The 17,108-nt window shown below is 37.9% G+C and overlaps 1 protein-coding gene across 1 annotated transcript in view; it reads left to right on the top strand.

Annotated features, from left to right (window-relative positions):
* PEX7 (peroxisomal biogenesis factor 7) overlaps positions 1-17,108 on the top strand; it is a 778,079-nt gene that overhangs the window by 464,206 nt on the left and 296,765 nt on the right. The gene's annotated exons all lie outside the window — the stretch shown is intronic.

The following is a 17,108-nucleotide window of genomic DNA, read 5'->3' as shown; positions in this document are numbered from 1 at the left end:
CATGCAGTGCCCTGCGGTTCCGCTCAACTTCCTGGGGGTGTTTTTTTACATGGGGATTTCGCTGTTCAGATTACTTCTGCTGTTTCTGCAGCTTTATCAGCTTTTCCAAAGGTTTCTGGTAAACGAAAGAGGAAACCTAAACATATTGATGTTAGTAAGGCTGACTCTGCTAAAGCTGCGTTAGTCAGTTTGTCTCAATTATCTGATGAGGATGATTCTTCAGTGGTTTCTGAGGGTGAATTGTCAGATTCTGATACTGTACTGCCAAATTCTGCAGATTGAGGATATTAATTTCAGATTTAAGTTAGAACACCTTTGAGTTCTTGCTACTTTGGAAGAATCCGAATCTGTTACGGAAAATCCAAGAGGTCTAGTAAGCTTAATAGGGTATATGATGTACCCTCATCTGTGGAAGTATTTCCAGTTGCAGACCATATGGCAGATATTATAACTCAGCAATGGGATAAATCAGGGATTCCTTTTTCCTTGTCCCCTGTTTTTAAAAAATATGTTTCCTGTTGCTGACTCTATTCGTGACTCGTGGCGCACGGTGCCCAAGGTAGAGTGAGCTATCTCTACTCTGGCTAAGAGAACTACTATTCCTATTGAAGACAGTTGTTTTTCTAAGATCCCATGGATAAGAAGCTTGAGGCATTTTTGAAGAAGATGTACATTCACCAGGGATTACAGTGGCAACCTGTTGCTAGTATTGCTACAGTTGCGGGGGCAGCATCTTATTGGTGTGATGATTTATCTAATCTTATCCTAGAAGAAACTACTATAGAGGAGTTCCAAGACAGGATCAAGGCTCTCAAGCTAGCCAATACCAATACCTCGCAGACCTGACATTACAGGTGGAAAGGGTTCTTTCCTACCTCAGGATTAAAAGAATAGACCTAAGGGTCGCCAGAATTCTAATTTTCGTTGCTTTCGTAACTTTAAGAGACAGAAGTCTTCCTCTTCCAAGTCGGATCAATCCAAGTTTTCTCGGTGGTCCGGTCAGCCTTGGAATAGGGGGAAATAAGCTAAAAAGCCTTCAGTTGATTCTAGTGGATCAAGTGGGGGGCAGGCTTTACTTTTTTCAGCAGACTTGTATAGGCAATGTTCCAGATCCGTGGGCCATAGATATAGTCCTGGGAGGACAAGATTTGAATCCTATTCTGTAACCGTGGGGGTTACAGAATAGGATTCAAATCTTGTCCTCCCAGGGGCAGGTTCCACCTGTCAAGTTTATCTGGAAATCAGATAAAGAGAGAGGCCTTCTTAAACTGCATAAAGGATCTATCATCCCTGGGAGTGATTGTTCCAGTTCCTCTAGAAGAGCAGGGTCTAGAATTCTATTAAAATCTATTTTGTAGTTCCCAAGAAGACTTAAAATGTCTCAATCAATTCCTCAGGGTTCCGTCCTTCAAGATGGAGACTATCCAATTTATTCTTCCATTGTTCCAAAAGGGTCAGTTCATGACGGCCATAGATCTGAAGGATATGTATCTTTATGTTTCTATTCACAGGGATCATTACCAGTATGAGACAGGGGTGTCCGGAACACGGTCAAACCATCAGTCCGTGCATACAGGCTAGACAATACAGTTATGAATGCGCTCTGCTACAAACGATACTTGGAGTGCCTCAGCTTAACGGCAGATCAGGCCGTGTAAAGCAAAGGGACAAAAATGAATGCAGGCACTGCTGTGTTAGAAAAATAGTTAAAACATACCTTTATTTAGTGCATAGTCTATGAATAAGCGCCACTAGGGGGCGCGAAACGCGTTAGACTGTCCTTGTTTTCATGTCTGCCCTCTGTTGTGGGAACACCCCATGTTTTATTCCCCAACAGGAGTCTCACTCTCATGGTGGGTTTCAAAGGACCATCTGTTTCGGGGCACATGCTTCCTGAGGGCTTCCTGGGTAATTGTGACGCCAGCCTGTTAGCCTGGGGAGCAGTTTGGGGTTTCTTAAAGACACACAATTTTCTATGCTTTAATAGCTTGGCCTCAGCTAGCTTTGGTCCGATTTTTTTAGATTTCATTCGGACACCATCACCTCGGTGGCTTACATCAATCACCAGGGAGGAACTCGGACTTCCCTGGCAATGGAGGTGGGCGGAGTCTCACAACTGCCATCTATCTGCCGTCCACATACCAGGGGTGGACAACTGGGATGTGGATTTTCTAAGCAGGCAGACTTTTCATCCCGGAGAGTGGGCTCTCCACCCAGAGGTTTTCACAATGATAACTCTCAGGTGGGGTGGTTCTGGAGTTGGATCTGATGGCGTCTCGTCAAAACCCCAAGCTTCCAAAGTATGGTTCAAGGTCAAGAGATCCTCAAGCCGTTCTTGTAGATGCTCTAGCAGTTCCTGGGAGCTTCAACCTAGCATACCTGTTTCCTCAGTTTGCGTTGCTTCCACAAGTAATTGCTCTCATCAAACAGGAGAGAACTTCTGTGATTCTAATAGCTCCTGCATGGCTTCGTAGGATCTGGTTCGCGGATCTGGTGACGATGCCATCTTTTCCGCCGTGGAGGTTACCTTCAGGAAGAACCTTCTATTTCAGGGTCCCTTTCTTCATCAAAATCTTGTTTTTTCTGAAGCTGCCTGCTTGGAGATTGAACGTCTAAGTTTGGCTAGACGTGGCTTTTCTGAGAAAGTCATAGATACTATGCTTCAGGCTCGTAAACCAGTTACTTGCAGAATTACCATAGGGTAGGGTGTAAATACCTTTATTGGTGTGATTCTAAAGGTTTTTCTTGGAACAAAGTAAGGGTTCTTTAAATTTTGGATTTTTTCAGGAGGGCCTGGAGATGGATTTGTCAGTCAGTACTTTGAAGGGTCAGATTTCTGCTCTGTCTATTCTTCTGTATAAACATCTGGCAGTTCTGCCAGATGTTCAGTCTTTTGTTCAGGCCTTGGTCAGAGTGTGTTTAAATCTGTTGCTTCTCCTTGAAATCTTAACCTTGTTTTTATAGTTTTGCAGCAGACTCCGTTTGAGCCAATGCATTATGTTAGTATTAAATTACTATCTTAGAAGGTTTTGTTTCTTCTTGCTATTTCTTCTGCACGCAGAGTTTTTGAACTTTCGGCTCTGCAGTGTGATTCCCCTTATTTTTCATGCTTATAAGGCGGTCCTTCGTACTAAGCTGTGGTTTCTCCCTTAGGTAGTGTTGGATCACAATCTTAATCAGGAAATTGTTGTTCTTTCTTTTTGTACTAACCCTTCTTCCCAGAAGGAACGTCTTTTGCATAACTTGGATGTTGTGCATGCTCTTAAATTTTACCTTCAAGGAACTAAAGATTTTCGGCAGACTTCTGCCCTGTTTGTTGTTTTCTCTGATAAGCGTAGGGGTCAGAAGGCCACTTCTACCTCTCTTTCTCTCTGGTTGAGAGGTGTTTTCCAGGTAGCTTATGAGACAGCTGGACTGCAGCCTCCTGAGAGAATTACGGCTTATTCCACTAGAGCTGTTTCATCTTCATAGGCTTTAAAAAATGAAGCTTATGTGGAGCAAATCTGTACGACGGCGACTTGGTCCTCTTTACATACTTTTTCCAAATTCTACAAATTTGATACTTTTGCCTCAGCTGAGGCTTCTTTTGGGAGAAAAGTTCTTCAAGCGGTGGTGCCTTCAGTTTAATTCTGCCTGTCTTGTTCTCCCTCCCTATTCATTCTGTGTCCTCTAGATTGGGTATTGGTTCCCACTAGTAATTAAAACGTTTCGTGGAATCTCTATGCCATAGAAAAGAAAACAAAATGTATGCTTACCTGATAAATGTATTTCTTTCCGGGCATAGAGAGTCCATGACCCACCCTTGTTTAAATTCAGACGACAGTTTTTTTGTATAAACCTCAGGCACCTCTATATCCTTGTGTTACTTCTTTTTCCGTTCCCTTCAGCCGAATGACTGGGGGTTATGGGTAAGGGAAGTAATACGTAACAGCTTTGCTGGGGTGCTATTTGTCGCCTCCTTCTGGCCAGGAGTGAATATCCCACTAGTAATTAGAATGTTTTGTGGACTCTCTATGCCCGGAAAGAAAGACATTTATCAGGTAAGCATATTTTTTTTTTCCATTATTTTTTATGAAATTATACTTTTTAGTATGAACAAATAATTGAACACATGCTGCAAATGTACATTATTAACCTTTTTTCAACCAGGATTACCCAGATTTTTTAAGCTCTTTTTTTAATTTACAGCGTTCTTAAAGGGACTTAAAACCCAACATTTTACTTTCTTGATTCAGAGTGTACATTTTCAAAAAACAAATGTATTTCTGTTATCACATTTACTTTGATGAAAATTTGGTGGATAGGCTCAGGAGAGTGAACATGTCTGGAGCAACTATGTTGTATCAGTTTTGCAAGAATGTTTTTAACAATGTTGTGAAAACCTCTGCAATCCAATTCTTCAACCAAGAATGCCATGAGAATTTGTGGTTCCATGTCCTCTCTAATGGAACTACAGTTTTTGTCAAAATCTCAAGTATTGTCCATACGGTAAAGGCCTTTTAAGACGTGTTGAATGCAAGTTATTCAACAGTAACACATAGCTGCTGTCAGTTTCTTGCAATTAGAAGAGGATTTTATTCCATCATATTTTAAAATCAATAAATTAAAGTTATTTTGCCTTTAATTAGATTAAAATGTTTGGGCAGTATTACACCATACTAGAATGTTTTCTTTATTATAGCATCTCCAAAATAGAATATGGCAATTATTCATGGAGTGATTAATTATCATTTCTTTCACCAGCTAAGAAATATATTTTGCATATGTATGAAGTGTTCTCTCCATGATCTGTTTAGCAGTTGCACCACCCATCTGATTTTACTGAGCACCCAGCTAAAATTTTAGCCAATATTAACCCCTTGAGTGCTAACAACGGCTCTGAGCTGTTGCAGAGTTTCCCACTCTGGTGCTAAAGACGGCTCTGAGTCATCGCTAGCACTCTCCCAACTTGAGGGAGATCTGGGGGCTCCCACCTGCTCCTACCCCGGCGATCGGGCCTGCATAGTGACAGGCATCGCCGGGGCGTCACATTTTGCGCTGTGACGTCACGCGCAATGACGTGATGACGTCACTGCGAAACTTTATTAACAATTTCCAATGCAAAGTATAGGGAAAGGATGCATGCTGTTTAGAAACCTGTGTCTCAGGCATCTAAGCAGCTACAGACCCCCAAGACCCACTGTTGGAAAGGTAATCACTTAACCTTTCCAATGGTGTGAGTCTTAGGGATCTGAAAAAAAAAAATACAAAAGTAAAGAAACAAACAATTCAATAAATTAAAATTAAAAAAAAATACACCTTAAATCAGCTTAGCACCCAGGTGGGAAAGTGCTTAGCACTCAAAGGGTAAGCTAAAATGAGCTAATATTAAAAATGTTAAATTTTTATTGCACAAATTGTCATAAAATATGTATTATCATAAAATACATTTATGATGAATTATGCAATTCATTTGTGCTTTGGATAGTAGAAAATTACATGTTATTAGAAAATATTACACTGCCCCACCCGGCTACTTCATAATGCCACCAGTTTGGCAAATGTTTCTGCGGAGAACACTAGCATATGCTCAATGAGATATAAAGTATAGATCATCGGCATATAGGGTAACTAATACAGACCACACATTAAGGGCGATTCTGCTACACACATCAGGGAAGCGAAATCCTGATGATTGTATATAATATATAGACAACTTTATTATTGTTTCTATTTTGCAGCAAAAATGTTTAGGATATATGAAGGGTTAAATTGAGAATTAATCAATGTCTAACAGCTGCTTATACGGGTGTGACAACACACTTGTGTTTCTATTGGTCAAGTTTAGTTTAGAGCTCAGAGCTCTCAGTCGGGTTGTAGATGCCTGATGAAACAGCGTGTCAGCTGAGAAACTAGTTGCATGATCTTAATACATAGTGGCAACTTTTGTACACTTTGTTTTATAAACTGTATTTTATTAAAGTGATTTTATACATTTCACTTGACTGAGAGCCTGAGTTCTTTTCGTTTGGAGGAAATGCCCTAGACGGACGTGTGTGGGATCCCAAGAGCAGTAAGCTGGGACACTGAGAGATCCCAGTAGGTGCCACTAATCACGAGTGGGTGCTGCTACACTTGTGAGTACCTGTCGATTGTAATTGTGCATATGTATATAGTCTGTACTATATCACACTAGGAGGCGCCCTTCTGTGTTTTGTTTGCACTCTCACAGATCTGTCTCGACATCCTTTTGGAAGGAGCGTTCCGTCACTGGAAGATTGAGATACCAATGGGTGCAGGTCCAAGTGGGGACTACACTAATAGAGACTGATTATCCTATGGACTGATAATTCTTAGTATATTAGATGTATTATAACCATTGGTTTATATTGTTATCATTGTATTGTTTGTGTGGTGTTTTTGGACCATTGGGTTCGTTTGCTCCCCCTTGAGTGGTGACGAGTAATTGTCACCAGGTTGGTTTTTCAGTGTGTACTAGTTGTTCTCCTAATACAGCTTATTGTTAAACTAGAAAACAGTTTAAACATTAACCTTGTATTCACAACCTACCTCTGGTCATTCTATCATTGACCTTATATGTTGTAAGATATCTAAACTCATGCTAAGAATTTAAACAAGTGTGGGAGATTCCATTTCGTGAACCGCTCAAAAATGTTGGATTATTCCAAGACCAAACTGCGTTGATTAGGTGTGTTGGATAGTGTATTGTCGGGGGCTTTCAAGCACAAAACATGCAATTTCTTTAAGATGGACAATACCTAAAATTAGCACCAGATGCAAAAAGACTTCAGTGATACATACTTACTACCTACCTTCATGGTGTGCTGCAGATTGGCTTCAGACATTGCTAAAGAAAGCTTTGAGTATGAATTCCTGCTAATCAGTATTGATGTGTAAAAAATGTTTGCATAGTATTAATACACCAATTTACAGTAAAGTCAAATTTAAACTTTCATGATTCATGCAATTTTAAGAAACTGCTTACCCCAGAGGCAGAACTTTTATTCACTTTCTGCAATGAGATTTTGCTGCTTTGTAGCGCTACTGCATATTTTGGCTGCTCACTTCAAACAGCACTTTGCTCTGGATGCTCTGTGTTAAGGAAAACGTACACACTGCAACCAGAGCACAGCTTTGTTTGAAGAGAACTGTCTAATGTGGAGCAGCACTATAAAGTTCAAGTGCTAACAGTTCCTGCGTGTGTCCTGTTCTTTCTGCAGACATGCTGCATTTTCTGCGATGACATCTCAGATCACTGTATCTTCTGCCTTGGGGCTGCTCACTTTACCTCTATTGCAGGGACATGTCTTCTGCCTCCCTTTATAGATCTACATAATTCTCTGTGTCCTATTCCATAACCTCTGCTGATATGTTTCAGTACTGGTTTGGCTGTCTGCTACTGGTTTGATAGTGGACGAGTGTCTATGGGCTTAAATCCTGGAATGCTCACATGGTGTCTAAATCTAGATTATTGTCTCTTTCCTTTTAAGGAAAGAGGTTATTTGGGTCTGATTTAGATTCTATTATTTCTACTATTACTGGGGGTAAAGGAGCTTTTATTCCTTTATACAGGAAGTCTAAAAGAAAATCCAAAATCCCTAATCGTTTTCATTCCTTTCGTTAGAATAAAGAGCAGAAAACTGATTCCTCTGTACAAAAGCAAAGTTCCTCTGGTTCAGTCTGGCGACCTAATGCTAATTGGAACAAGTCCAAACAGGGTAAGAAATGTGTTCCCGCTTCTAAAACAGCATGAAGGTGCAGCCCCCAATCCAGTAGTCTTGGTAGGGGGCAGATTAAAATTATTTCAGGCGTCTTGATTTCAATCTGCTACAGATGCCTGGATTCAGAATATTGTTTCTCAGAGATATTGGATTCAGAACAAGGCCTCTCAAAAGAAAGGTTTCCATCTTAATATTAGGATAGTCAACGGCTTAATTCCTTACTTGTGGGGATACAGAACCTGGCCACCAGGAGGAGGCAAGGACACCCCAGCCAAAGGTTTAAATACCTCCCCTCATCCCCCAGTCCTTCTTTGCCTTTCGTCACAGGAGGATGGCACAGAAGTGTTGGAAGATTTGGAGTATTCTCTTAGGGAGGGTAGTACCCTTCGGTATGGGACTGGAGTTTTAAATAGTTTTGTCAGCCTCTCAGTGAGAGCATGGGCGAAGGTTAGGGTCTGGAGATGCAGAGAAAGTCTTTCTGCGAAACCATCCAGACTCGTATTAACAGCTCCTAAGCAATCAGTGTTGACGAGTTTCGCTGCCTGCTTCTATCACTCAAGTCCATGTCAGGTGCAATGCTACAAGACTGTCAAACTTGAGAGGCGGTTTGTCTGTTCCACGACAATGATTCCGGTAAGATCATTTTATTTTATAATCATATGATAACGCAAGAAGACAGGTTCACAGTGTGACTCCTTTTATCTGTATGGAATCAAAGGTTAAAATCTCCAGAAGGTGATTATTGAACAGGGGGGGGATTTACGCATAATTTGCTTTATCATGATTTATGCTGCGACATGTGTGAGATGAGGTTCAAGCAAATGTCGGAACATTCAGGTTTTACTTTAATTTTTGGATATCTGCGCGGCCTGTTAGGTTTGGCGCGATTATTCCAGAAGCAGGGGCGGTCCTGTATGGCACACCATGTGACCGGGTGTGGTCTCATTGATTTCCTCTTTCCTGACGGTTTACAGGAGACAAAGTGGTTTCTCTGTCAGGCCTGTGTCATAGGAGGTGGTGAGTGCCCCAGCCATTGGGGGTATGAAGGTGCCATTTATCTTTTTCTATAGTCCATTTTGAAAGCGCAAGCTATGGAGGACTCTGATATGTTAGAGGTTACTCCTGCTTTACCTAAATCTAATATATTTTTCTCTTGTAAGGTGTATCCAGTCCACAGATTCATCCATTACTTGTGGGATATTCTCCTTCCCAACAGGAAGCTGCAAGAGGATCACCCACAGCAGAGCTGTCTATATTGCTCCTCCCCTAACTACCACCCCCAGTCATTCTCTTGCAGCTCTCGACAAGGGAAGTAGCTAGAGAGATGTGGTGCATTAATGTAGTTTATCTTCAATCAAAGTTTATTATTTTCAAATGGTACCGGAGTTGTACTATTTTAGCCTCAGCCAGAAAGTTGAAGAAGAGTCTGCCTGAGGTTTTTGATGATCTTAGCGGTTTGTAACTAAGATCCACTGCTGTTCTCACACATAACTGAAGAGATGGGTAACTTCAGCTGGGGGAATAGCATGCAGGATTACCTGCTCTGAGGTATGTGCAGTTTTAAATTTTTCTAGAGAGATGATAAGCTAGAAAATGCTGACAGTGCCTGATTTATTTAAGGTAAGCCTGATTACAGTGATTTAATAACGACTGGTATCATGCTTGCTGTAAAGGGTAATATTTTTGTTATTTACTCTCATTACTTAATAGATATAACGTTTGCTTGATGTATATAAATGTTTCTCTTGTAAGGTGTATCCAGTCCACGGATTCATCCATTACTTGTGGGATATTCTCCTTCCCAACAGGAAGCTGCAAGAGGATCACCCACAGCAGAGCTGTCTATATATCATGAAAGAAAATCTTTGGGTTTAATGTCCCTTTAAGGCCTTGAGGGTAGCCAGTTCTTTTATCTGTGTGGCAAATATGCTGATTATTTGCCTGAATGCCAAGACATCAGGTTTTTCTGTTCTAGCCCGTAGGGCACTCTGGCTGAAGTCTTGGTCTGTGGACATGACTTCAAAATCTAGACTACTTTCCCTTCATTTAAGGGGAAGATTATTTTCGGTCCAGGCCTGGACTCAATCATATCCACAGTTACTGGGGGCAAGGGTGCCTTCCAACCGCAGGATAAGAAGAATAAACCTAAAGGACAGGGTCCTAATTTTCGTTCCTTTTGTTTCGCCCTCCGCAAAGCCTGATCAGTCTAAGGGGACTTGGAAACCGTCTCAATCTTGGAATAAATCCAAGCAGAACAAGAAGCCTGCGGAAACAAAATAGGCATGAAGGGGCGGCCCCCGATCTGTCGATGGATCGGATCGTGTTGGGGGCAGACTTTCTCTCTTTATGGAGGCTTGACTTGGGGACGTGCAAGACCCTTGGGTTCTAGAGGTGTGTGTACCATTGATTGCAAAGACAAAGAGAAATCTTGCAAAAAAAGGGAGAGGCCTGCCTTTCTCTAGATAAATGTCTTGACAGATACCCACTGTTGTAAATTATCAAAATATTGTGGTAAAATTGTGTAAGAGAACAACACTCTGTGTCATAGGGTAAATGGAACCACAGATACCCAATGGAAATTACTTGTATAGTTAAAATTGTCTCAGAAAATTACCATTCATACTGAAAAACTTTATTGGAGACAAATGTGAAGTCCAGCAGGACTCAGACAAACACTCACACATACACTGGTTAAAAATAGCTCAAGCTCCTACATGAAATTTGAAGAGTCAAATATATAGCGAGGGGAACAGAAATAATAGTATTACAGCAGTCTCTGCAAATAATACTCTCAAGGATATCCTTTATAAGCCAATGCTGTAAGATTCCTTAGAATATCGATTGTGTGCAGACTAACTTAACACAGTAAATTATGGATCATTAGATGGTGTATTACAATGATAATAACCAGGATTTATATTCATATAACGATTTTTCAGCCAAGGCTTAAATTTTGGTTACGTGTTTAGTATCTCATAATACTCAATGTTGTGTAGAATTATAGTAAACAGGAATTGCAACCGATATAATAGTAATGGGTTAAATATATTTCAATGTATCTAAGGTCCTATGAATTAGCTGTGTGTCTCAAATTGACACTAGCATGACCTGATCGATATCATATAACCCAGTACTGTGAGTGGATTAAAAAGTATCCACGCTATTGCTAGTAAATGAGGTTTAGTATAGGATGTATATTTGATACTTGTAAGCACAACCGGATAACCAAACCGATACAAAGTATACTTCAATAGCAGGGAATCATTTGCTAGACTGAAGAGTAGTTATTAACATTGCTTAGTCAGTGAGAAAATACATTTATGTTGCGGTATATAGAAAGGTACTAAAGGCTGTAATAGTAAATGATTTATACCATGTATATTAGTAATGTACCAATTGTTTTTTCCGTTTTTTGTATTCCGCACTTACATCAATTATAAATATATAATAAACCCAGCACTTGTATCAAGTTACCACCTTAATTACCGAACACATATAAGTAAAGATATTGTGAACTGTCTGTGTTCAACATTACAAAGTAAGAGACCCATGTAACAACTGGCTAAGATAAGCCTCTTCTATAGCGGAGGCTGTAATTAATATTACTTCTGGCTAATAGAAATCAAACTTTCACACCACCATCTGAAGAAGTCTCTACTATATCGGAGACTGTGTTAATATTATGCTGCACAGGTTCCACACGCATATATTATATGAATATTAAAGATATTCTGTCAAGCGAGCGACTAAAAACAGTGAGGTACTATGACCTCGTGAACAGTGCTCCTGACGCGCGTTTCACATAACGCTTCTTCAGAGGGGTACGCACCGACCGAACTCGCCATGTAATATTCATTTCAAAGACCCAGACAGGATCATTGATTGGCTCATTGAATTTTAAGTTGCCAAACGCTATTGGTCACTTTGAATGAGACACACCTTTGAATGACCCAATCATTATATTTCGTTTGTGAACATCATTCGTTGTCAGGTAGAAATTGTAAGGGATACAATTGTTGGTCTGGTTTGTGGTTAGGGAAGAAACTGTCAAACAAGTTTATTTGGTCAATTGCAAATCAATTTTATTGCAGCAGAAAAGCAGAGTCTGCTTCAGCCATAGTATACTTGGGTATACAAATATCCTTAACTATTACGGATTATATATGTCCGTGTCAGTATATTATATTTATATAATAAACAATCTAATTAAAAGTGCTTTATTGTTATAAACCTATCATATTTGAGTAAATAGGTGGGTGATTATGCGTGCTGGAAGGAATAATAGAAGTGTGTGGAAAAATTGTGCCAGGATAAGTGTGGAAAAACCTATTGTCCAATGACATTAATATATAATATAACTATAAAAGGTGATGACTTGAAATACGAAAAAATTTAAAAATAAAATAAAGATACAAATAAAATAAATAAGAAGAAATAAGAAATTAAAAAATAAGAATTGAAAAATTAAATAAAAATTGTCATAGTTGAATGTTATAAATTGCAGTGTACATAATGGATACTATTAATCTTAAGAAATAGTTTGACAAAGTAATATACTGAAAAATAGCCTTAAACACCCAAATTTCATCAATGGTGTTATCATTGAAAGTCAGTGATAGTGATGAAAAAATAACACATAATGATAAATAAAGTGAAGTTGAATAGTGAAAATCTAACAAACTGAGTAACACTTGGAATGAAAAAATGTAAATAAAATGCCTTAAAAAAAATAAATGACAGCAATTATGTTTGCTGATGTGTGCCCATATTGATAACCTAAGATTACCCAAAAATAAAAAGCATAAAAATTCATTAAAAGGTTGTTTTAAAGGAGAATAAACTGATATATTAAACCATATAAATAATAACTGTGTTAAGTTGGCAAATAAACATTGTAGTTGTTATGCTCGTTCAATCCAGACGGGTGTACAGTGTTGAGGAAATGTATCCATCTGCACTCTGCCTTTAGCAGTGCATTCTCTACACTGCCACCTCTTATGCCCAATGATATTTTTTGTAATACTGAAAATTTCATTAGATTGTATTGGCTTTTATGTTTGAATAAAAAATGTTTTGCGATGCTAGTGATCTTTTTACCATTCTGGAGGTCATTTTCAGCATTTTTTATATTATTTTTATGTTCCAGTATTCTTACTCGTGCCTCCCTAGTAGTCATGCCTACATAGGCTTTTTCACATTCGCAAAAGATGATGTAAATTACACCTGTGGTCCTACATGTAAAGTGTTGTTGGAGTTTATGGACCATGCCGTATTTATCTTTAATCTGTTTTATCTTATTGACAAAAGGACATGCTGTACAGGTACAACAGGGGTACATGCCTGGGTCAGTGTCTCTTTTTCTTGGATTGTGTACGTAGTGACTCTTGACCAATTGGTCCTTTAAATTTCTGGGTCTTTTGTATCCGATTTTAACTCTGTCTCCTATTATATCTTTAAGGTCAGAATCATTCTCAAGAATGAACCAATTTTCATTAAGTATTTTGATTACATGTTGCATTTGGGGATTGTAAGTGGTAATTAACCTAGGAGTGATGTTAGAGGTATCTTTCTTTTTTGGATGAAGTTATGTAGATCTTTCTGTTTTTAAGGCTTTAAATTTGGCCTTTTTAACAGACCTCTTGCTGTATCCCCTTTGGAGTAATCTTGTTGTTAGATGTTTGCTCTCATTTTCAAAGATTGTAGTATCTGAACAGTTGCGTCTGAGTCGAAGAAATTCTCCATAAGGTATTGCTTTTAATGTGCTATTTGGATGAGCACTAGATTCATGTAATAATTAGTTGGTTGACGTTTCCTTTCTATAGATCTTAGTTTGGATTGTTCCATCTAGGTTTTTGGTTATTGTGAGATCCAAAAAATTAATCTCATGTAGTTCTGCTTGGTATGTTAATTTGATATTAAGATTATTAATATTGAGAACTGATAGAAATTCATCTAACATCTCACGTGTGCCTTCCCAAATGAAGAGCACATCATCAATGTACCTTAGCCAGAGTACTACATGGTTGGTGAATTTTTCCATGATGTCTGTAAAGACTATTTTTTGTTCCCAAAAGCCTAAGAATAGATTGGCATACGTAGGGGCACACGAGGTGCCCATTGCTGTGCCTTGTGTTTGAAGGAAAAAACTGTCTTTAAAAGTAAATATATTATGGGTTAAGACAAATTGCAATAGTGAAATGACAAATTCATTATGTTCTTTGTTATCAGAAGAATTCGTGGATAGAAAATACTTTACTGCTTGTATGCCATCTTCATGTGTAATACTGGTATATAAAGATTCCACATCTGCTGTAATAAGCCAGGTATCATGTCCCAGATAGAGATTTTGTAAAATCTGTAATACTTCCATTGTATCACGGACATAAGATGGTAAAGTTGTTAAGTATTCCCTCAACCTCTGATCTACATATTTACTTGCAGCCTCTGTTAGATTATTATTGCCGGATACTATTGGTCTACCGGGAGGTTTGGCTAGATTTTTGTGAACCTTAGGCAAGAGATATATAGTTGCAAGAGTGGGGTTTTTTTGTATTAGAAACTCTTTTTCAGTTTTTGTGATGATTCCGTCTTTCCACGTTTTTGTAATGAATTTGTTATACGAATTCATGTAATCTGTTTGGGGATTCGAGAATAATTTTCTATAACAGTCTTGATTTTTTAATTGTCTCATTGCTTCTTCAACATAGTCTTTTTTTTAGACCATAGGACAATATTGCCGCCCTTGTCAGAGGGCTTAATGATTATATCATTCCAGGTTTTTATATCGTTCAGAGCGCTTATTTCAGAGTAAGTTAGATTGTTATTGACATTGTAAATAGGTAGTTGTTCAATTTTGTTACATACTATCTGTGAAAATACATTTATTTGTGGAGAAATTGTTGTAGGGGGCATATAGGTGGATTTAGGTTTTAAATCCTTTTTCCAAGAGGTTGATTGAATATCAATATCTGATTGAATATCAGTTTCAGTTTCAGTTTCACTTAAAAGATCCTCCAAATCTCTTAGGGAGTCCAAATCTTCATTAGAAAGGGAGAGATCAGCCTTATGAGAGTACATCTTTTTTAATAAGAGCTTACGTGTGAATAAATGTATATCTTTGATTATTTCAAACTTATTAAGTTTGTTAGTGGGACAGAAAGTCAGGCCTTTAGACAAAACTAGTTCATGGTTAGTATTAAGGACATGATCACTTAAATTGATTATTCTCATGAGTTGGTCCTGATTTTTGTAAATTGACTCATCTCTCTCTTTCTCTCTGACTGTCTCTGAGGTCCTGTGTTTTTCCTTTTGTTGCCTCTTGTTTTGTTTACTTGCGTCGAATTCTGCACCTGTTGTTGTCTGTGGCTTAATGCTAAAAAAGACATCTGTTGGGGAGGTTGTGGTGTTGACAGTATAGAGCTAGTTTGAGCTTCAGTTGCTGGAAAGTTTCTTGTCATTGGCTCACTATCATCTCTATTGTTTTCATTGTCTGAGATGTCTGTTTCAGTATCTGTCCCACTGTCATTTTCTCTTACTTCATTTCTCTGAGATCTAGATCTATTAAAATTATGATTTCTCCACCTGTAAACTCTTTGATGTTGAAAATCATCTATGTCTCTCTGTAATTTTTGTTTCTTAATCTGAATCAACTCACTTTCTAATTTGTCAAGTTCTTTTTGATACGTTTGATAAGTCTCCACAAAATTAAATTTTTCTTCAAATTTTTTAAAAATTTTATTTTGTTTTTTAATTTCTACATCAAGGTTGTTAAGTTCTAAAGAGTCATGTTTTTTGAGGATTTGAATCAGTTTGAGTGAACATTCTGTTAGGGTGCCTTCCCATTCTTTAATTAATTCCTCATTATGTAAAGTGAAGGCTGGAAACATTTTGATTCTGAGACCTCTAGGTATTATACCACGTTCTGCATATTTATAAAAAAAATGCCAATTCCACCATCTTTTAGTATGTTTATATAAAGTTTGGTGTAGTTGGCATAGTGTGTTATTGAGTTCATCTTTAGTTATCTGAATATCTTCAATATTAGGTTTGTAAAATAGTTGATTTAATTCTTTTAATCTTTTTTCTTGTCTTACAATTAAATCTTGTTGAAAATTCATGTTAATTAAATTTATATGCCCTCAAAAAGAAACACTAGGATATACCTAGCAATAATCACTATTAGATAGAGAGAGGGGGGCTGAGGGCAAGTGGGTTGGAAATAAAAATTATAGGGCAAAATAATTAATTATACCAATATGTTAGCCCTATAATTTCAGAGAGAGGCTGGAAAGATACATGTGTGTGTACCATTGATTGCAAAGACAAAGAGAAATCTTGCAAAAAAAGGGCAAGGCCTGCCTTTCTCTAGATAATGTCTTGACAGATACCCACTGTTGTAAATTATCAAAATATTGTGGTAAAATTGTGTAAGAGAACAACACTGTGTGTCATAGGGTAAATGGAACCACAGATACCCAATGGAAATTACTTGTATAGTTAAAATTGTCTCAGAAAATTACCATTCATACTGAAAAACTTTATTGGAGACAAATGTGAAGTCCAGCAGGACTCAGACAAACAATCACACATACACTGGTTAAAAATAGCTCAAGCTCCTACATGAAATTTGAAGTGTCAAATATATAGCGAGGGGAAAAGAAATAATAGTATTACAGCAGTCTCTGCAAATAATACTCCCAAGGATATCCTTTATAAGCCAATGCTGTAAGATTCCTTAGAATATAGATTGTGTGCAGACTAACTTAACACAGTAAATTATGGATCATTAGATGGTGTATTACAATGATAATAACCAGGATTTATATTCATATAACGATTTTTCAGCCAAGGCTTAAATTTTGGTTACGTGTTTAGTATCTCATAATACTTAATGTTGTATAGAATTATATTCTCGACAAAATATCTTTAATATTCATATAATATATGCGTATGTGGAACCTGTGCAGCATAATATTAACTCAGTCTCCGATATAGTAGAGACTTTTTCAGATGGTGGTGTGAATGTTTGATTTCTATTAGCCAGAAGTAATATTAATTACAGCCTCCGCTATAGAAGAGGCTTATCTTAGCCAGTTGTTACGTGGGTCTCTTACTTTGTAATGTTGAACACAGACAGTTCACAATTTCTTCACTTATATGTGTTCGGTAATTAAGGTAGTAACTTGATACAAGTGCTGGGTTTATTATATATTTATAATTGATGTAAGTGCGGAATACAAAAACGGAAAAAACAATTGGTACATTACTAATATACATGGTATAAATCATTTACTATTACAGCCTTTAGTACCTTTCTATATACCGCAACATAATTGTATTTTCTCACTGACTAAGCAATGTTAATGACAACTTTTCAGTCTAGCAAAT

The sequence above is a fragment of the Bombina bombina genome, chromosome 4 (assembly GCF_027579735.1).
Source record: "Bombina bombina isolate aBomBom1 chromosome 4, aBomBom1.pri, whole genome shotgun sequence".
In the NCBI taxonomy this organism is placed as follows: domain Eukaryota; kingdom Metazoa; phylum Chordata; class Amphibia; order Anura; family Bombinatoridae; genus Bombina; species Bombina bombina.
Note: the sequence above shows the minus strand (reverse complement) of the source record. Positions and strands in the feature narration are given on the sequence as shown.